A 22,802-nucleotide genomic window follows, 5' to 3' on the forward strand; every position below is an offset into this window, starting at 1 on the left:
AACAGATGCATGGTTTAGTTAGAGATATAATAATGGAAGAAAATGCGAATTTCATGCCCCCTGTCATCTTGGATGCATCGGAAGCCTTGAGGTTCATTGAAATCTTTTTTTTTTTTTTTTTCTTTGTCTTTTGTCTACTCAATATTATCTCTTTTTTTTTACATGTCACAATCTGGATTAAATATAATTGAAACATTTGTCATGACCGTTGAAACTCTTATTTGTTAGTCTCATAGCACAAACAATAATATCAAATGAAAAATTAAGCTTGTTACTGTATTTTTTTTTTCCCTAAAGAAATGGAAAAACAAGAAAATACCAAGATGGTCTTTTAATGATATGCTCATTGAAATATGTGTTTCTTTTTTTATAAAGAATTATAACTGTTAAAAAAATAAAATTATATTACATGGACTCAGGAAAGTTTTGTCACTATATGATAAAAAAATAACATAAATAAATTTATCAAATAGCTTTGTGTTTTTGTTTTTCAAAAATATATCATTTTCTATTACAATAAGCCTCTATAAAACCAATGGGTAAAATAAAGTTCTTACAAGCACATTTGTAGCGATACTCTCTAGAAATGTAAACAAGACATTACCTAATTCATCTTTTGAATGACCTTCCTTATTCTCCCATATAACCTAATTAATTAAATTAAAACAAGGTAATAAGCCAAGTAATTATATTTGAATGGTAAATTAGATGTGGCTTTGGTTACATATAGTCACCATGATAGAATTATTTCCAATTAATATTGATATTAAACTTGGCTACATATAGCTAATTAGATGTGGCATTGGTTAACATTAATGATATTAATGTTGTTAACATTAATGATGTGGCATTGGCAAAAAAAATTGGAGAAGTTATTGGTAATTTTCTTTTTTCTCCTAGCATCTTTTTTAACTTCTCTACAATGACATACTGTTATATTAATAGAAATGATAAAATTTCGATACGACATCAAATAGGTTGTCGATAATGTACACTTGATATTACGAGGCCTAACACACTGGCAAACTACATCTGGCGTGTAACGCCCCACTTTTCCCAAGCGAGCGTTAACTCGAGATTTCGGGAATATTTTTTTTTTTTTTTCAACATCAAACACACAACATAAGTCTCTCAATACATATACCTTCATCATAATCATTTCCCGTCAATCCCGATCGTACCTTCTTAGCATATTAAAATTTAATAATAAATAAACTAAGACAGGCATTAACAATCGCATCAACAGAAGCAAGATCGAAACCTCAATGATATATAATCGATAATTCCTTTACAATAACCAAATCGATGTTTCACATGAAAATATCAAAATATTACATAACCTCTGAACATCGTAATCATGGACAAAAACTACGAAAACTAAACATAGTCGCTACATCTCGATGATATTCTTTCCCTTGGCGCCACTGCTTTCACCTGGAACATTTGAATATTCCAGGGACATAGTCCAAATTAGATGCTGAATCATCTAAGTGAGAGTTCAAAAGCGTTTTCATGCAGATATGAAAAATCATATACAAAATCGATAAATCCCGACATGCACCAGCCTAAGAGAATCCTGATAGAATTGAGCTGATGTGATATCCACCAAGAGGGGGGGGGTGAATTGGTAAGAAAAAAAATTTCTTTTGGAAAGTGAAAGTATTTATTTATTTTTTTTTTTTTGAAGAGGAATAATGATGTGGTCTTATTGAAGATTACACAAAGTCAAAAGTGCAACGATGCAAGCTTAAAGGAGAAAGTATGAAGAGCAGTGAAGACACAGATTTATAGTGGTTCAGCCTTCCAAGCTTAATCCACTACCTTAGTTATCCACTAAGGATTTTTAAAACCAATATCACTATCAACCCCCTACTCAATATGAGTAGGTCCTCTAGTCCTTGACTAGGCAATGTACAACCTCCCAATTTAATGGGCCCTCTAGCTACTGCTAGGAAGAAATACAGACAATGAATTAGAGAGGCTAAGAGTACAACTCTTAGTTACAGATTTCTCTCTTTAAATAAATAAACGAGGCTTAAAAGAAATAGAACAGTATATATCAAAGCCTCTTAAATGAGAGTACAGAGAGAAAAGAAGTAAAAATCGATGTAACAGTGAAGGCACGATCGTTCAAGATATTCAATAGTTTCTCAACAGCCTTTAATGCATCTTCAACCACCTATTTATAGTTGATGGTGGGTATGTTTGAAATTTGGACCGTTGTGGGTGGTTGGCGAGCATTTAATGCACCAAAAACTAGCCGTTGTAAAATCTGATAAACAAAATAGTCGACAGAAGAAAAGATTAGTCAACTATTTTTACAAGTAAAACTAAGAATAGTCGACAGACATATACTGATAGTCGACTATTTTTAATACAAAAATCCAATAGTCGACAGACATACTTGAATAGTCGACAGTTGCTGAAATGTGAAGAAATTTTTGAATTTCATGAACAAAAATAGTCGACAGATCAAAAGGCATAGTCGACTATTTTTACTCAATAGTCGACAGATGTTAAAATAGTCGACAGATACTTAAATAGTCGACAGAACAATAAAAACAGTCGACTATTTTGAAACATAGTCAACAGAATAAACCTGATAGTCGACTATTCTTTTAGAAAAACTTAATTTTCAAAACAACCTTATTCGATTATTTAAAAACTCATTTTGATTATCTTTAAAACAAGTTGAGATTATCAAAAGTATGATTTTGAAACAAATCACTCTTAACAAATCAATCTTTCATCCATACTCAATATTTCATATCTTGCTTTTCCATATAGATTGATTTTCATATATTGATTTTCATATAGACATTCATCAAAACCATTTCATTACTCAAGAGTAAAATATCAATCTCCCCCTTTTTGATGATGACAAAACAAATATGAAAATCAAATTATTCAATTTATCTCCCCCTTTTTGTCAATATCAAATAATAAGAATACTCCCCCTTTTTGAAACGCACTGAGGCTCCCCCTTAGACCAAGGGCACATAAATAATTCAACCAGATCATTCAGCCCTATTTAAACATACATTAGCAAGAGTGAAATGTCAATACTAAAACATTCATTCATAGAGTAATAGTTGAGTTCAACAAAACATATAACAGAAGCTACTGGTAAATTTTCCAAAACAAGCATACATAAGGTAAAAATAAAGTGAAATGTATGATGAGGGCATCATCTAAACATCTGGAGAGATGGATGAAGGAGAAGACTGAGCGGAGGAAGGAGAGTCAACTGGTGGAATGGATGGAGATGCAGCAGGTGGAGGAAACTGAGAAGAGAACAACTGAATAAGGTACCCCATCTGAGAAGATAGATCTTCTTGCTGCTGATGAAGACTCTGTAGATCTAGCCTGACTTCTTCTCGAAATTCTTGTAGGCTGGCTTCAACTCTTGATATATCTAATTTAAGATCTGCCATTCCTTGAACCACTAAGTCTTCATGAGATGATGATGGTCCTTCTGATCTTCTTTTCTTGCTAGGCCTTTCAAGTTGGTCTGCTTTAACCCATTCCCCATCCCTGTGTGCATAGCCAGTTCTAATAGGTGTCTTGTCACTAATGTGTTGAGATTGGCTTAGATATACTTTTCTAGCACTGTCCATGTCTCCAACCAAACGATCCAGTAAAAGACTGACTGCCATACCATAAGGAAGGGACCTAGTTTTTGTGGAAAGAGCACCTACCATCAAGTTAATCATCAGATGACACAGATTTGGCCTTCTCCTGGCCTTAATACATTGGAGTAACCACAAGTCAAGTCTTGTAACAAGAGAGAAACTTCCATTTCTAGGGTGAATCATTTGACAACAAATCAGATGAAGAATCCTAGTGTTCAAGTCCATTTTGGATGTGTCAGAAATCTTAGATGTAAGTGAGTCATCTCCTATGACTTCTTTACTGGCTTGAAGAAAATCTTGAGTCCAGGAAGCATAGTCCTCTCCATCCAAAGGGATTTTAAACTGTTCGTGGATTAGCATCATGGTGATTTCCATATGAACAGCCCCAATGTTAGTCTTGAACTTCTTATCCGATTTTCTCTTATGAAAGATATTGTTGGCATTGGAATAAAAAGCCCTAACCACATCTTCATATATGCATCGATGAATTGTTAAGAAATCCCACCAACCGAAATCCTTAAATGTCTGAATGTAGGGAAAACCAATGGATTCTAGAAAAGATAAGTCTAAATAACGACCCTCAAGGACTTCACGAGACTCAAAGTACATGGAATACCTTTCTTGTTGTTCTTCAGAAATGAAAAGTTGGATTTGAGGTCTCGGATGGGATGGAGGACGGCTTGAAGAACCCGATTCTTTTTCTTTCCCTTTTCCTTTGCCTTTGCCCTTGTCTGTGTTCTTAGTCCTTGCCATATGGAGTGATTGAAACACGAAGCAGAGCAAGAGGGATAGACAGAGCAAGAGTAATCGTGCGAAATGGCCGAGAGATCGAGCGACAGATAGAGCCGAGGGATAGCGGATGAAATGAAATACTTTGGCACTTTGATGGAGCACGAGAAACCGAAATAACCGAATGCACTAGGTTAAGGAAAAATCGATACTTCGAGAGGAGGGAAACGACAATACGGACGGTTAGGGTTTTTAAAAATAAAAGAGGGCCGATAGTCGCCTGGTCTTTAAATAGGCGCGATGGGATAGTCGACAGATGCAATATAGCTGTCGACTAATTTGGCTTACACTATGCGAATAGTCGACTAGGTTGAAACTGCTGTCGACTAATTTGGCTAACACAAGGCGAATAGTCGACTAGGCTGAAACTGCTGTCGACTATATTTGGCTAACACAAGACGAATAGTCGACTAGGCTGGAACTGCTGTCGACTATATTTGGCTAACACAAGACGAATAGTCGACTAGGCTGGAACTGCTGTCGACTATATTTGAGAAAAATATTGATAAGCTTGCAGAGATGCCCCATCACAAATGAATTTTGGCTTGATAACATTCTGTCAATTTTATAAATTGATTTGACAGAATTGAATCTTTGCCTTCTCAATAATATATATGTATAAAAAAACATTTGAAAGGAGCACAACACACTTACTCATGTTATGATTAATCCTAGTTCACTTCTAAAATATTCAAACTTTTCTCCATCAAGAGGTTTTGTAAAGATATCTGCTACTTGATGATTTGTATCTATGAATTCAAGACTTATGTCTCCTTTTTGAACATGGTCTCTAATAAAATGATGTTTTACTTCTATATGTTTAGTTCTTGCATGAAACACTGGATTTTTTGTTAAAGCTATAGCACTAGTATTGTCACATTTTATTGGGATGTTTTGAAGCCTTATGCCATAGTCCTCTACTTGGTATTTCATCCATAATATTTGAGCACAACAATTTCCAGCTGCTACATACTCAGCCTCAGTAGATGATAGAGCCACTGTATTTTGTTTTCTACTTGACCATGATACCAAACAATTTCCTAAGAATTGACAAGAACCACTTGTACTTTTTCTATCTATTTTACATCCATCATAATCTGCATCAGTGTATGCTACTAGTTTAAAGATATTTGATTTTGCATAAAATAGTTCTAGATTTGTAGATCCTTTTAGGTATCTCAAAATTCTTTTAACTGCTTTCAAGTGAGATTCTTTGGGATTAGATTGGAACCTAGCACATAAGCACACACTAAACATAATATCAGGTCTACTAGCTGTTAAATAAAGCAGAGAGCCAATCATACTTCTATACAGCTTGTTATCTACAGCTTTCCCTAATTCATCTTTATCTAGGCTTTGAGAACTACTCATAGGTGTAGACATAGGTTTACAATCTTGAACATCAAACCTTTTGAGAAGATCTCTTATGTATTTTTGTTGAGAAATATATATACCTTCTTCTTCTTGTTTTATTTGCAATCCTAGAAAGTACTTAAGTTCTCCCATCATACTCATCTCAAATTCTCCTTGCATAAGAATTGCAAATTGATCACAAAGAGATTTATTTGTAGATCCAAAAATGATGTCATCCACATATATTTGAACTAATAATATGTCCTTATCATGACTTCTTATAAATAATGTTGTATCTATTTGGCCTCTTTTAAATCCTTTTTCTAAGAGAAACTTACTGAGTCTCTCATACCAAGCTCTAGGGGCTTGTTTTAGACCATATAAAGCTTTAGATAATTTGAACACATGGTCTTCATATTTGTGATTTTCAAATCCCGGGGGTTGTTCTACATAAACTTCTTCATTAATATACCCATTTAAGAAAGCACTCTTAACATCCATTTGATATAATTTGAAGTTTTTGAAACAAGCAAATGCTAACAACATTCTTATGGCTTCCAACCTAGCAACAGGGGCATAAGTTTCATCATAATCTATACCTTCTTCTTGACTATAACCTTGAGCCACTAACCTTGCTTTGTTTCTAGTTACAACTCCATTTTCATCCATCTTATTTCTAAATACCCATTTTGTGCCTATAATAGGATAATCCTTTGGTCTTGGCACTAGTTTCCAAACTTCACTTCTTTCAAATTGATTTAGTTCTTCTTGCATGGCAATAATCCAATTTTCATCTTCTAAAGCTTCTTTGATATTTTTGGGTTCAACTTGAGATAGGAAGGCAGCATATTGGCATTCATTCCTAATGGAAGATCTAGTTCTAATGCCTTTGGATGGATCTCCTAAGATTTCATTCATTTTGACATATTTCCTTTCTCTTGGAAATGTTGGTTCTTTTTCAAATTGATATTCTTGATCTTCTTCAAATGAATCGTTTTCTTGAGCATTAGACTCACTTTGTCTTATAGAAAGTTTTTCAAAATTTTGAGTTACATTATTTTCACCATCTTCTCTAGGTTTTGGAACCTCAAGGCTAATATCATCAACTATAACTTGGATTGTTTCCTCTACCACTAGGGTTCTTTTGTTGAATACCCTATAACCTTTACTTTGAGATGAATAACCTAAGAATATACCTTCATCACTTTTAGCATCAAATTTACCTAGAGATTCTTTTCCATTGTTGAGAATATAGCAAGTACTACCAAACACATGAAAATGACTTATGTTGGGTTTTCTTCCTTTAAATAATTCATATGGAGTCTTTTTCAATAAAGGCCTCATTGAAACTCTATTTAAAATATGGCAGGCAGTATGCACAGCTTCTGCCCAAAAGTACTTAGGAAGGTTTTTATCACAAAGCATTGTTCTAGCCATTTCTTGTAAAGATCTATTCTTTCTTTCTACTACACCATTTTGTTGAGGAGTCCTAGCACAAGAAAAGTTATGATCTATTCCATTTTCTTCACAAAACAGTTTGAATGATTCATTTTCAAATTCTCCTCCATGATCACTTCTAATTCTTGAAATACAAAAGCCTTTTTCTCTTTGAATTCTTTTACTAAAAATTTCAAATGACTTAAATGTTTCATTTTTAGATGCAAGAAAAATTACCCATGTGAATCTAGAATAATCATCTACTATAACTAAAACATATTGTTTACCTCCTAAGCTTAGAGTCCTCATTGGACCAAATAGGTCTAAGTGAAGTAGTGTTAGAGGTCTAGATGTTGATATTTCATTTATTGGTTTGAATGATATACTGATTTGTTTGCCTTTCATGCAAGTGCCACAAATGTGATCTCTTTCAAATTTAAGCTTAGGCAATCCAATAACAAGATCATGTTTTACTAACTTGTTTATTAGGTTCATACTAGCATGCCCTAACCTATTATGCCACAGCCAAGAATATTGAGATGACTTTGTAACTAAACAGTTTTCCATTTTAGGAGATTCTAGGAATGTGAGATAGATGTTCCCTACTCTATTTCCTTTTAATTTTATTTCTTTTGACTTAGAGCACACAACTTTACAAGAGTTAGCATCAAAACAAACTTCATAGTTTAAATCACACAGTTGACTAATGCTAATCAAATTATGTTTAAGACCATCAACAAGAAACACATTCTCTAAAGTAATATTTTCAAAAGAAATAGAACCCATACCTATAATCTTACCTTGAGAATTATCACCATAGAAAACCTTACCTCCTTCCTTGAGAACAATATTGCTGAGAAGATCTTGATCTCCTGTCATGTGCCTTGAGCAGCCACTATCAAGGAACCACTTGCTCCTTGGATCATTTGAAACCAATGCAGCCTACACAAGAAATCATTCACGTTGTTCCCTTTGGTACCCACATCTTCTTGGGTCCATTCTTGTTAGAAGATACTACATCTTTAGGAACCCAAACTTGTTTGAATTTTTGAGGAAAATTTCGTATGAAACATTTGTTAATTGAGTGACCATCTTTTCCACAGTAATGACAGGTAATACCTCTTTTTGAAAACTTTGGTTTGAAAAATGGTTTTCTTTGAATAAATTTTTGGTTTACTGCTTTAACAAACACTGTTTTACTAGAGCTTGCTTGGAATGGATCAAATCCAATTCCTTGTTTATTTCCAAAATTTCTTTGAGCTCCAAGTATCATTTCTAGTTTATTTTTACCTTCAACCAACTTTTCTAACGATTCCTTCATGTCTTTGTTTTCTTTCAAAAGATTTTCCTTTTCAGCACTTAAACTGTTTCTTTCATTTTCTAACAATTCTATTTTAACATTCAGATTTTTTACCTCATTTTCTAAGGAATTTAATTCTCTTCTTAAATCAATATTTTTCTCATTCATATGCTCACATTCACATAGCAAGTCATTAAATGCATCATGAAGTTCTTCAAAAGTAAAGTCAGAGGATAGATTAGGATGCTGAGAGTTTACCTCATCCTCAATATTGGCCATAAAGCAAATGTTGGCAACTTCATCATCTTGAGACTCATCACTTGATGAGAGATCTTCTTCACCCCATGCAGCTAGAGCCTTTTTCTTCATTTTCCTTTCCTTGCGATCCATCTTTTTCAGTTGGGGGCAGTCACTTCTAATGTGACCTAGCTTCTTACATTCAAAACATCGAAGCTCATTAGATGGATTAGACTCTTTTTGATCTTTTTCTTTCCGAAATGTCTTCCTTTGATTAAACCTACCTTTCTTCATAAATTTCTTAAATTTTCTAGCTAACAGAGCAAAATCATCATCTTCACTGTCCTGAGAGTCTTTTTCTTCCTTTTCAACTTTAAAGGCTACATTCTTATCTTTCTTTGGTTCAGCATTATCACTTCGTTTCATCATGATTTCATGAGTCATTAGTGATCCTAGTAGATTATCAAATTCAAGTTTGTCTAAATCTTTTGCCTCAGTAATAGCAGTGACTTTAGGATCCCATGATCTAGGTAAGCTTCTTAGAATCTTCCTAACTTTTTCACCATTTGTAAAAGTTTTTCCTAGAGACTCTAAAGTTGAAACAATATCATTAAATCTGGTGTACATGTCTTTAATGGATTCATCTTCTTTCATAGTAAATAATTCATAGTCATGAACCAGAATATTTATTTTTGTTTCTTTTACCTGGTTTGTACCCTCATGAGTTACCTCTAGTTTATCCCAAATTTCCTTTGCTGTTTTGCATGTTGATATTCGGTTGAATTCCTCTGGGCATAGTGCACAAATCAATGTGTTCATTGCTTTTGCATTTGTCTCCATGTTCATTCTCTCTTCAGCTGTCCATTTGTCCATCTTTTCCATGTCAGCCAAGGTGACTCCTTTCTTAATAGCTTGCATAAGACTTGAGTCCTGCATAAGATAGATATTCATTCTAGCTTTCCAGTAATTGTAGTTAGTACCATCAAAATAAGGTGGACGAGAAGTACTCTGTCCTTCATGATGAGAGGAGCTAGGAAAGTATGCCATTATGTGGATCTTGACCCTAGGTTGTTAGACCTAATTGAAAACAATGGGAACCACGCTCTGATACCAATTGATAGAATTGAGCTGATGTGATATCCACCAAGAGGGGGGGGTGAATTGGTAAGAAAAAAAATTTCTTTTGGAAAGTGAAAGTATTTATTTATTTTTTTTTTTTTGAAGAGGAATAATGATGTGGTCTTATTGAAGATTACACAAAGTCAAAAGTGCAACAATGCAAGCTTAAAGGAGAAAGTATGAAGAGCAGTGAAGACACAGATTTATAGTGGTTCAGCCTTCCAAGCTTAATCCACTACCTTAGTTATCCACTAAGGATTTTTAAAACCAATATCACTATCAACCCCCTACTCAATATGAGTAGGTCCTCTAGTCCTTGACTAGGCAATGTACAACCTCCCAATTTAATGGGCCCTCTAGCTACTGCTAGGAAGAAATACAGACAATGAATTAGAGAGGCTAAGAGTACAACTCTTAGTTACAGATTTCTCTCTTTAAATAAATAAACGAGGCTTAAAAGAAATAGAACAGTATATATCAAAGCCTCTTAAATGAGAGTACAGAGAGAAAAGAAGTAAAAATCGATGTAACAGTGAAGGCACGATCGTTCAAGATATTCAATAGTTTCTCAACAGCCTTTAATGCATCTTCAACCACCTATTTATAGTTGATGGTGGGTATGTTTGAAATTTGGACCGTTGTGGGTGGTTGGCGAGCATTTAATGCACCAAAAACTAGCCGTTGTAAAATCTGATAAACAAAATAGTCGACAGAAGAAAAGATTAGTCAACTATTTTTACAAGTAAAACTAAGAATAGTCGACAGACATATACTGATAGTCGACTATTTTTAATACAAAAATCCAATAGTCGACAGACATACTTGAATAGTCGACAGTTGCTGAAATGTGAAGAAATTTTTGAATTTCATGAACAAAAATAGTCGACAGATCAAAAGGCATAGTCGACTATTTTTACTCAATAGTCGACAGATGTTAAAATAGTCGACAGATACTTAAATAGTCGACAGAACAATAAAAACAGTCGACTATTTTGAAACATAGTCAACAGAATAAACCTGATAGTCGACTATTCTTTTAGAAAAACTTAATTTTCAAAACAACCTTATTCGATTCTTTAAAAACTCATTTTGATTATCTTTAAAACAAGTTGAGATTATCAAAAGTATGATTTTGAAACAAATCACTCTTAACAAATCAATCTTTCATCCATACTCAATATTTCATATCTTGCTTTTCCATATAGATTGATTTTCATATATTGATTTTCATATAGACATTCATCAAAACCATTTCATTACTCAAGAGTAAAATATCAAATCCCACATAGCACTTAACCCTAACGGGGGAAAATGCAATCTCTCTAAAGGCGACACAACCACTTCGGCCCATTGGCAAAACAGTCCTGCTTAAGAGGGACAACCTCGGCATATGAACCCGGGAATCACCCCATTGTCATTGTAGGCTTTACGCTCCAACTCAAAAGCATTCCAAATCCCAACGCAACCCTAGCCCCAAGAGTGTCACATCAGTACTATCCTCGGAATCGACGTCACCTTGGCATTAATGCTATTGCTCAAAGGAACCTGGGGTGGTGTCCACTCGCAGCCCCGCCACTTGAACCAACAACCGGGGTGGTGTCCACTCGCAGCCTCGCCACTTGAGCCAACAACCGGGGTGGTGTCCACTCTCAACCCCGCCACTTGGGTCCCGTAGGGTGAAGTCCGTCTCAGCCCCGTCCCAAGTGGGTCACCTAGCATTAATCCTAGGTACGCATCCCGAGTGTTGTCACTCTAGGCTACGTCACAAGTTACCAACCCACGTCCCACATGGACGACACAAAACAAGCCAATGCCGAAAAATCATAACATGCATAAAAATCAACATCTCAATGTATGCAATTTACTGTACGAAATTCAATGCATGTGTAAATAACTGTTTGGACAACCATAATACACCAAGCCATAGGGATGAGCATTCACAGTAAACCATTCACATGTCACTCAAGGTCCCTTTGGTAGAACCACTCATAAGTCAAAACAAAGTTGGGGGCGAACACTCACCTTTGGCGATATTTCGGTACCCCTCGATTTGCGTGCCTTCTTCGAACTTCGCACGAGTCACTTCGTCTCAACCCTCAAGGCACCCTAATCATCACATTTATCCAACAATTATAATTTTCCTTAATTTTCTCACAATTTTCCTATTTTTCTCCCATTTTCTTCTCTAAGAATCCAAAATAAATATCTACACAACTATTTTCTCAAATATTTTTACATAATAATTCATAAAACAATATTTATAAGCCTATGGGATTTTCTGGAAATTTTCCAGATTTTTCTCCTATTTTCTCAAATTTCCATAATTACTTTTCCTTGAGAAAATTTATTTCTCATCGATTTACTTCGAATATACTTCAATAAAAATCATGAAAACTCATCAAATAAATTCCTTATACTTCTGGAATTTTTTCAGAATTTTATAAAATTCCTCCTATTTATTTTCTATTTACATTTCCTTTCAAAAATAAAAAATAATTATTTTCTCAAGAAATTTCCAAGATAAAAATTCATCAAAATAAACTATTCATCTTTCTAGAATTTCTGGATATTTTTCCAGAATTTTAATTCCTTTAATTCTATTTTTCCTCTAATTTTCTTTATTTTCAGTATTTAAAAAAAAAAAAAAAAATACCTCCGGTCATCTTCTCCCGTGACGGTACACCGGAAAATTGAAGCGACGACACCAGGCTGTTCCTCTCCCTTAGTCGATCCCAATGGTACCAATCTTGCTCGAAAAATACCACCGGAAGCCTTCCGATTTGGCCAAAAACAGTCGGCCGAAGCTATCCCGCCACCGAACTCCGGCGAATCAAATTGACCCTCGATTCGAAGTCCGATTGGCACCAAACTTTCCAGATCAGTTACCCATCACCTTGCGAACAAAAGCCCCTTATTAGATCGCTCGATCGATCACTCTACAACCCGATTTGGTATTTCACGCAAAATGTATATATATATATACGGCCGAATGTATATATATGCAAAAACACCCTCTATACTACCCCAAAAATTCCCAAAATCTCCATAAATGATCCTCTTCCCTCAAGGATCAAAAGCCCCTTATTGGTTTCCCTCGATTTGCTCTCAAAACCGAGCAATTTGATGCTTCATTTTCGGCTGAAACCCTTGGCTATTTATAGCCAAATTCGACCCCCACGTGGCCGATTTTCAGCCAAAACTCCTCCTACACGCCACCAGGACAGTCCTTGGCCATGCCCTGATGATCCTAGGCTGCCAAATGGCTGGATTTTCTGGCCAAATCTATGGCCAAATCGGCCATGCTTGTACAATTTTTTGAAAATTGCACTTTGGTCCTTTGAAATTTCTCTTTTGCATTTTGGCCCTTACCCTCAAGCCCCTGATCTCTTTAGTACCCTCACTAAGACCCTCAAGATTAGGACTTCTCATTTCTCCCTTGAAATTTCTGAAAATTTACCGTTTTGACCTCCCTCGGGCATTTTAGAAAATTACACTTAGGCCCGACTGATTTATTTGACCTCAAATCCACTCGATTTAACCTGAAACCTCTTAAGGGTTGTTCTATACATCGAATACTAGTCCTTGACACTCTCCATTAACTTTTTGGATGTCGTTTACAGCAATTCGGTAATACGACCTAATTGGCAGTTGTATTTTTGCTGTACCGAAAACTGTTCCCGATCTCATTTCTTTCATCACTAAAAATCATAATTTTAATTGCTCGTCGATACTATACCATTTTCCTTGGCTATCTAGGGTCCGAGGTACTCCCTCTGATTAATTTGGTCGTCCAAAGCTGTGTTAGTGTGCCCTATAGTCTTATTTTTTCCAAAATTCCAATTATGCCCTTTATCAAACATCATTTTTTTATCCTCAAAATTATTCTCGGGTGTTACATGGCGAACGACATAAATTGAGAAAGAAAAAACGGGTTTGAGATGTTTCCACTTTGGGGTTAAGTTTTGTAATTCTTAGTCCCATTTCGATGGCATTTTGATTCCATTTGTAGTTGGCTCCGAGCTACTTAGTAAAATTAAGTTTACTTTATGAATGATCTTTACTTTGGCCCATTTCAATGGCATTTATGAATGATTTTTACATAAAATACTATTTTATGAAGAGATTAATGGTATATTTTCAGTGACTCGACAAATTTCTTGATGGTGCCCAGTAAATAAGCAATGCGAGCTGAATTGATCTCTGGTTCAGCCTGGTGTTTGGTTGGTCGCTCATTTGCTATCTTGGCCTTCTCTAGCTACAAAAGGAGCTTGCAACATATAAATGAGAGATTCGGCCTGGCTCTTTCGGCCCCATCCATGAGCAATTAGCTTTTGGGCTTAAGCTTGATAACTACTTGCAATTGGTGGGGCGGGGTTAACCCGATGGTGCAATGGGACATTGGGCAGTATCCCAGATTTAAAAATCTAATTTTGATTAAAAAGGATTGCAACCCAGAACTATTCATATTTAGATGGATCTTGTAAATTTAGATATGATTTTATAGTCTTTAGGAAAAGACAAAAGCATGGTAGTTTTGTACTCATCGTGTGACTGAAGATTAATGTGTAGCTTGTCATCTCTATTTATAAATATAATGAAAAATATAGTAAAATAAAGATTTTTTTTCCTGTTTGGAAGACTTCTTTTGTTGAGTATCCTATTTAATTGACTTAATTTTGGGGGCGGGAATTTGGAGGCCATTGCTCAAACCCCATTTGCATTCTCACCGGAGTGAGGAGGGCATTTTGAGAATTTATAAAAAAAATAACCATACGTTAATTATGAAAAAAAAAAGTAATTTGTGATTATAAAGCTCAATGAAATACATATTAATTTTTAAAAATATAAATTTAATCAATATAATTTAGACAAACTTCATTGGTAATCTATAAAATTTACATTTTTTATCTTTGCTTAAAAATCTGAGTGTAACTCACAAAAAAGCAAAATTATCTTTGCAATCTCTATAAAATTATTTTCTTTGGTTCTATTTAAATAGTATCTATCATTTGTTTGTATACGAGTAATTATGTTTAATTTTTAAATTAAATATTAGATGAGTTTTATTTTATTTTCATCATAAATTTGTGTTAATATTGTTATATAAAATTTTTTAGTTGTAGGATAATTAAAATTACTTAATACACTTTTAAATCTATTAAATCTTATGTGATTTTCATATTAAATTTTTATATCATAATTGTAATTGATATATATTTATTTTATTCTATAAAAACACATCTCTATTTGATTACAGTGCAAACATTAAATCGTGAATCTCTCTTCTTTTTTTTAAAATTCAAAGCCTTTGTCCATTTTTATAAATATTGTTAGCTACATCAATAATGAAATATCAAGAAAAATAATTTTAATAATAATTTTTAATTCCATCTTTGGTAGCCATCAAAAACTTAGTATTCAATCAATTTATATAAAAATTTAATAACAATTCTATTTTTTTAATTATATTTTTCCCATGATGTAAGTATTAAATTTAATACTTGAAGTTGGGTTAATTTCAAGGAAAATAATTTTAAAAATAAAAACTTGATTCAATGATTGATAGCCCATCTTTGTCATTGCCAATGCGGAAAGTAGCATTTCTTTCAACGTTCCCTTTCTATTGGCACACTTTTCCAACCCTCTTCTCTCTCTCTGTCTCACAATAATGTTCCCTCTCTTTATTCTTTTCAGGCTACATTTTCTCTCCCAGCAAATTTTTCTGCATTTTTTCATTATTATCAAAATTAAGTTCTTTATCAATACAATTTAAAATCTGTATTGATTTTGGTTCAACTATATGTATATATTCGATTTAAGTTATACGAGTTGTAGTTTTAATCTCATCATTTATTGTGAACGAAATCAAATTTTATTTTGTTCATTTAATGAAAGCATCATAATACATACTGTAATCAATTAATTTGAAGCAATGAAAAAGGATAAAATAGATCCCATGGACTGAATCATGCTAGTGTCTAAAATATAACAAAATCTGTAATAGAAAATCATGCGAGTCTCTAAAATAAGATCCCATAGATAATTAAAAATAACATTTGTTACTCATATTACAAGGAAATACACAATCACAGCATCTGAATTTAAGATAAAAAAGAAAACTATAAGCGTAAATATTTATATTTTCTATTCATAAGATCAATAAAGTGTATAAATTTTAAAAAATTATTATAAAAAAGTAAATTGAATAGTAATAAAAAATATGATATGAAGAAATTTAGTGGGAGAGGAAATGTGGTGTGAAAGGGATAAAGAAGAGAGAGAAAAAGTTGAGAGAGGAAGAGGAGAGAGAGGGAAAGTTTGCTAGGGAAGTGTGTAAGTGTGCCAAAAATCCTAAAAAAATATAAAAAGTCTATAATTATAGATTTTATATTATTTTTTATGTCACTGCTGTCCATCTCCACCAAGATGGATAGCAATTCTCAAAGTTTTAATACCAAATTAAATCACTTCAAGATAAGCTCTGATAAGAGAAAAGGATAAGACGAGAGAGAATAGGAAATAGAAAGCAGAACAGACAAACTACATGTGGAGATGGATAACAATACTCAAAGTTATACTACCAAACCAAATTACTTCAAGACAAGCCCCATGAGGAGAGAAAATGATAAAATAAGAGAGAATAGCAAGCAATGAAATAGAAAGTAGAACAGGCAAACTATGTATGGAGATGGATAGCAATACTCAAAAGTTATAATATCAAATCAAATCACTTCAAGACAAGACAAGCCCCATGAGTAGAGAAAAAGACAAGACGAGAGAGAATATCAAGCAATGAAATAGAAAGCAAAGCAGACAAACTACGTGTGGAGATGGATAGAAATACTCAAAGTTATAATACCAAATTAAATCACTTCAAGATAAGAGAGAATAGCAAGCAATGAAATAGAATGTAGAACAGGCAAACTACGTATGGAGATGGATAGCAATACTCAAAGTTATAATATCAAATCAAATCACTTCATGACAAGTGTAACGCTATGTAAATGACAATTTAATTTAATTTTGGTGTAATTTAATTTAAAAAAATATCAAAATAATTTGTTATGATTAAATAAAAATAAATAATCCAGCGGCTGGCCGCGCGCTGTCACGTGGCGCCTCCTACTCCGTTCATTTTTGGCCACATTTAAGTCCAATTTTGGGCGTGATTTGTGCAGCACGAACAGTAAATAAATTACAGAAAAGAAGCAGTGTGCGCGGGAGAAATTTAAAAAATTTTGGGGCCAAAATTCAGATTAAATTCTGTTTAATTCCAGAATTAATATTCCAGATATGTAGACAAACTAGTAATTAATATTCTGTGCGGTCGAAATTTTGTTTAGAGTCCAATTTTATTAATTTTGACAAATAATTGTGATATTACAGTTTATATAACTTTGATCGCGTTTGGTCAAAACGAGCCTAAGAATATCTTTGGAAAGGTAAATTCTTTATACCCTCATTGTCGATTCTTTCAATGTCAATTTATTTAACCTCCCTTTGTTGGTTTTGGCTGTTAATAAATTATGAAATTTTAAATGGTGTGCTTTAATAATTTAATTTATTAACCTGGTTTCGAGGGTTTTATTCGTTGGTTGCCTACGGGGGTTTATACCACCCCCAAACCTATGGAAATGATGTCGTACTCACCCGGGGTTAGGTTCTTAGCTGTCGGGTATTATTATTAGATTTTTGGTTGTTTATTGGCTAGACTGGTTGTGCAGTAGAGGCAAGGATTGGCTGTTCGGTGACGGTGTGACGGTTGTACGGTCTATCTTAGGCCGTCAGATGGTCTCTGCTGGTCACTGACCGCTGACCGGTGCCAGGCACTGCTGACTAGCTCTGTTGTTATGTGATTATAGCATGCCTGGTTATGTTTTATTCTTGTTGCATGGTTTGGTATGCACATGGGTACGAGCTGCATGTTGGGATTATCATGATTTGGTTATGCTTGATCACAGACATTCTAGCTTGGTTAGGTTGCATCCAGCACGGGCATATGCATCGTGTGTGATTTATTATATGGGCGGAGCATGGCCTGATGCCTGAATGTATGGGCGCATTGTATCACGTTAATGCTCATTACGCCGATGCATTTTATGTGCATTGCATGGTTACTGGTCGTATATAGTTCTTGGACGGGAGTACCGTTCCGAGGGAGCCTATGGCTTGACTGTTGGAAGTACCGACAGGGATACGGGTGACGGGAGTACCGACTCGGGACAGTGCACACAGGTATGTTGGAGATCTATGTTGCCTTTCAGGGCAGCGGCAGGTTGGTAGGGGACTTGGGTGTCAGGTGTTTTATGTGGGCCCCAATGATCAGTATGTGTTTTTATTATATGGCACTGTTGCATTGTTACGTCACATGGCTTGTATGTACATGTGAGTTTATATTTGAAGTGAACTCCTCTTCTGTTTCATTTACAGCCTTCATTTTCATATAAACTTGTTGAGTTTTATGACTCACCTTACTTTTCATCATTTCAGGTAAGGGTAAAGCAAAAGTCGAGGGCGAGAACCGCGCCACCTAGCAGCCAGTCATGTCGGTAGGGTGTATAGTTAGCTGCCCCCATCTTCTCTGATGTTTTGTTAGGAGTTTTGACTCTCATTTTTTACTGTGCCCGATTGTTTCTTGTATCTTTTATTTGTTGACACAGGTGTCCGTATATTTTTATATATTCCTTGACCGTTGTTCCAGCAGGGTACTTGTGGACGTGCATGCATATTGTTTTGTTTCCGCTATTGTATTTTTTGTTTGTATGCATGTTAGGGTATTTTTGTCTTATGCCTATTTCTATTTTCTTATGTAAACGCTTTCGTTCGAATAGACCGGGTGATTGGGATATCCGAGCGAGAATATTTACGACAAGTCCCATGAGGAGAGAAAAAGACAAGATGAGAGAGAATAGCAAGCAATGAAATAGAAAGCAAAGCAGACAAACTATGTGTGGAGATGGATAGAAATACTCAAAGTTATAATACCAAATGAAATCACTTCAAGACAAGCCCCATGAGGAGAGAAAATGACAAGATGAGAGAGAATAGCAAGTAATGAAATAGAAAGAAAAATAGACAAACTAGTGTGGAGATGGATAACAATACTCAAAGTTATAATACCAAATAAAATCACTTCAAGACAAGTCCCGTGATGAGAGAAAATGACAAGATGAGAGAGAATAGCAAGCAATGAAATAGAAAGCAAAATAGGCAAACTACGTGTGAGAGCAAGTGATAAGATTAGAGTGAGAGCAGATAAACCACGTGAGGAGAGAAAAGTACAGAAGGAGAAAGAAAAGCAAGCAATGAGACAAGCCACGTGAAGAGAAAAAAAAAGGACATAAGGAGACGTGAGGAGAGAAAAAGACAAAAGAAGAGAGAAAAGTAAGTAATGGGATAGAAAGCACAAAGCAGAACTACAGAAAGTAATGGCACAGAAGCAGAAGTATTTTTTTTTTTTAAATTACGCCATGTCGCTCCCACCAACCGATCTCATGGACGAGTAAATTAGGAATCCAGCATTGGGTTTCGATCCTAAGCACACTCGGATATGTAGAAGTCGCCCTGAGTGCTGGGATATACCCGGGGGCAAAGCTGAAGTATTTATTGAGTGCATAAAGGTGAAATTTTTATGGCTCCCTACCCACCGTATCAGGTGAGTGGGAGAGGTTAATTATTGTATATGATAGCGTATTAGATAGGAGGTACAATATATAATATCTGTAAAGAGTCATCCCTATAGGAGAGTGAAACTATCACACTGTAATTTATATTGCACGAAAACACTTTATAGAAGTTATTTTTTTATTTCTAAAATATTTTTTATTTTTATTTCAGACCCTATTTATGTATATTTTTTTAAAAGAATGTCCGTTTCAACGTTTCTATTTTTTATCAGAAACTTTTTCCGTTTTCATGCAATATAGACTGCAGCTACCATGATTCAAACCTACTTCATTGGATACAATTTGTTATCTGAGAATTAACCGTGTTACGCCCATGAAGCAAAACTGAAGTATTTATTGTTTGAGTTGTGTGTGGGTATACTGTGTGATCTTTTTTTTTGTTTTAAAAAAATTAAAAAGAAATAAATTATATATTTGATGATAGTGAGAAATTAACCCACTAATTATGATTAACTATATACTGTGATCTTTTATTTTTTTTAGGTCACCGTTACTATGGATGGATGCAATCAGAGTAATTAATATTACTATTGCCATCAAAGCATTCAGGCAAAATTATCAATCTATAAAGTTTACACCTTTTATCTTTGCTTAAAAATCTGAACCCTAACTCACATAAAGGGAAAATTATCTTTGCAATCTCTGAAAAATAATTCTTTTTTTTTTCTATTTAAATACTATCTATCATTTGCTTATAAAAGGAATAATCATGTTTAATTTTTAATTTAAATATTTGTTGAGTATTATTTTACTTTCATCATAAATTTGTGTTAATATATTGTTATCTAATATTTTATAGTTGTAGGATAATTAATATTACTCAATACATTTTTAATGTGATAATTTTTTAAAAATTTTATATCATAATTATAATTGATATATATTTATTTTATTCTATAAGAACACATCTCTGTTTAATCACATTGCAAACATGGAATCATGAATGTCTCCTCTTTTCAATTCAAAACCTTAGTCCATTTTCATGAATATTGTTAGTTACACCAATAATGAAATATCAAGAAAATTAATTTTAATAATAATTCTTAATTCCATCTTGGGTAGCCATCATAAACTTAGTACTCAATCAATTTATATAATAATTTAATAATGATTTTAGTTTTTAATCATATTTTTGCCATGATGTTAGCATTAAATTTAACACTTGAAGTTGGGTTAATTTAAAAAAAAAAAAGAATCAACGGCACTTGAGTTTTTAATTTTTAAATAAAGTTTTTATTTTTTGTAATAGGAAATTATATTCTTTAGTACCATAATATCTAAATGTAACGTTTTATTTTAAAATCAAACATTTAATTTTGGTCGGTAGCCTTTGTCGCTGTTGCTATCGATGGATGGATGCAATCAGAATAAATTCCTATTCCATCGTTGAATTAACAAGCATCTTTACTATCAATATTTAAAAATTTAAATAAAGTGGAAGGCGTCCAAAAAATGGCAAAATAATCAAGAATAATAATAATAATATAAATAATGACACAAAGGATGAAATTGAGGTCAAACTCACCCAGAGAGGGGTTGAATAGATAATTACTTTCATTACACCAATAATGAATTATAATAATAATTCTTGATTCAATCATCGATAGCCCATTTTTGTCATTGCCAACGCGATGACAAAAATGCGGAGTCAGGTCCGGTGTCCTTTGCACAGCCAAGCGAAAGTTATAATATCAAATCAAATCACTTCAAAATCAAATCAGACGAGTCAATTGTAGCGTTGGATATGAGGAGAGAGAGCAGAACAGACAACCCACGTGATGAGAGGTGCAAGCATTTGAGGAGAGAGAAAAGCAAGCAATGAGAGTAATAATTTTAAATAATAAAAATATAACAATCATTTAAAATTAAAATTAATTAATACTGTAGCTAAACGAAAAGTTCATTGCAAAATTCAAAAGATAAAAAAGGAAGATAAATTTTAGTTCATATTTGAAAATTTACGCTAAATTAAGCATATAAATACGTACATTGACATACAATAATAATATACTAAATCTTAATTTTTCTCAAAAAGATAAATATATAGACATATGCATAATATTTTATTTTACTTTCTCTATTTTCACTACTCTAAATTCCAGACATATGCAAGGGGAAGGAATCATATTACGCTTTACGAAGCAGGTAGGAAGGACGGGGAGAGAGTCGGATCCCCTGCATGCTGTGGTGGATGGATCTGAGATCCAAAAGCTTTGGTTGGTTGAAGAACACTCCACGTGAAGTTTTAATTTTTGTTGACAATTTTTTATTAAATATTTTATATATTTATCTTTTTAGAGAATTTTGTATTAATTAATCTACCCGCCAATTGTGTGTGGTATGGTGTGTGATTTTTTTATTTTAAAAAAAATAAAAAAGAATAAACTATATATTTGATGATATCTAAAAATTAACCCAATACGTTCTCGAGTTGTTGGTTTGACTCTGCTTAATTTTTTATATTTTATATTTGAAAAATTTGTACAAACTCACAAGTAAATCAATTAAAATTGAAATTCCTGCTTTAATCAAGATTATCATTGAAATCTAGTAATTTAATTGAATCTAAGTAAATTTGAGATAAACATATTCCCTTAACACTTAGGAAAGTGGTATGTTAAGCTTTATCTTGATTCTTTTGAATCTATTTATGATAATTATTCTCAAATATTATTTAAAAACGAATCTTATTTTAAATAAAAAATTATCTCTAAATGACTATAAAAAGAGAAAGTCTTTCGTTTGGAGTAAGCATTTATTCTCAATATTATTTGCAAGCTATATCAAGGTCCTTGTTTTTTTTTAGGGTAATTTTTTAGTTCTAGTGACTCAAGGCCTATGTTACCAGCGCCATCGAGTGCACTACTTTTCTGTAAATATATTAGTTATTGGATTTGTAAAATTTCAAGTACTTTTACAATTTTGAAGCGCCATATTCACTTAATAATTAGGTACAAATACTTTACTTAATGTCAACATTTACACTTATTTTTAATATATTTAAAAATAAAAAGAAAATTAATTTGCGAGTATGATCTGTTAAAAGTAAAAATATAAAGTTTAGGATAAATTGTCAAAAAATAAACTTTTACTTTTTAATTTTAAATTTAACTTTAGTTTTGAACATAATAACAACTATATTTTTTTATCTCAGATGTTTAATTTAATATAATTTTAATTCAAAATTGTTGATACTCTTTCATTAATAAAAACTATTAGATATTAATTAGGTTTTGTAATTGGTTTTGT

The 22,802-nt window shown here is 33.4% G+C and overlaps 1 long non-coding RNA gene across 1 annotated transcript; it reads right to left on the minus strand.

The window, feature by feature from the left end:
• Positions 1–1,267: 1,267 nt before the first annotated feature.
• LOC127791534 (uncharacterized) lies at positions 1,268–13,023 on the minus strand. The gene is made up of 3 exons (XR_008020966.1): positions 12,521–13,023; positions 11,890–11,973; positions 1,268–1,434 (listed from the first exon to the last, which is right to left on the minus strand). It is a non-coding gene; the product is annotated as an uncharacterized LOC127791534 (long non-coding RNA).
• Between the last annotated feature and the right edge of the window lie 9,779 nt (positions 13,024–22,802).

This window comes from Diospyros lotus, chromosome 15 (assembly GCF_014633365.1).
Source record: "Diospyros lotus cultivar Yz01 chromosome 15, ASM1463336v1, whole genome shotgun sequence".
In the NCBI taxonomy this organism is placed as follows: Eukaryota; Viridiplantae; Streptophyta; class Magnoliopsida; order Ericales; family Ebenaceae; genus Diospyros; species Diospyros lotus.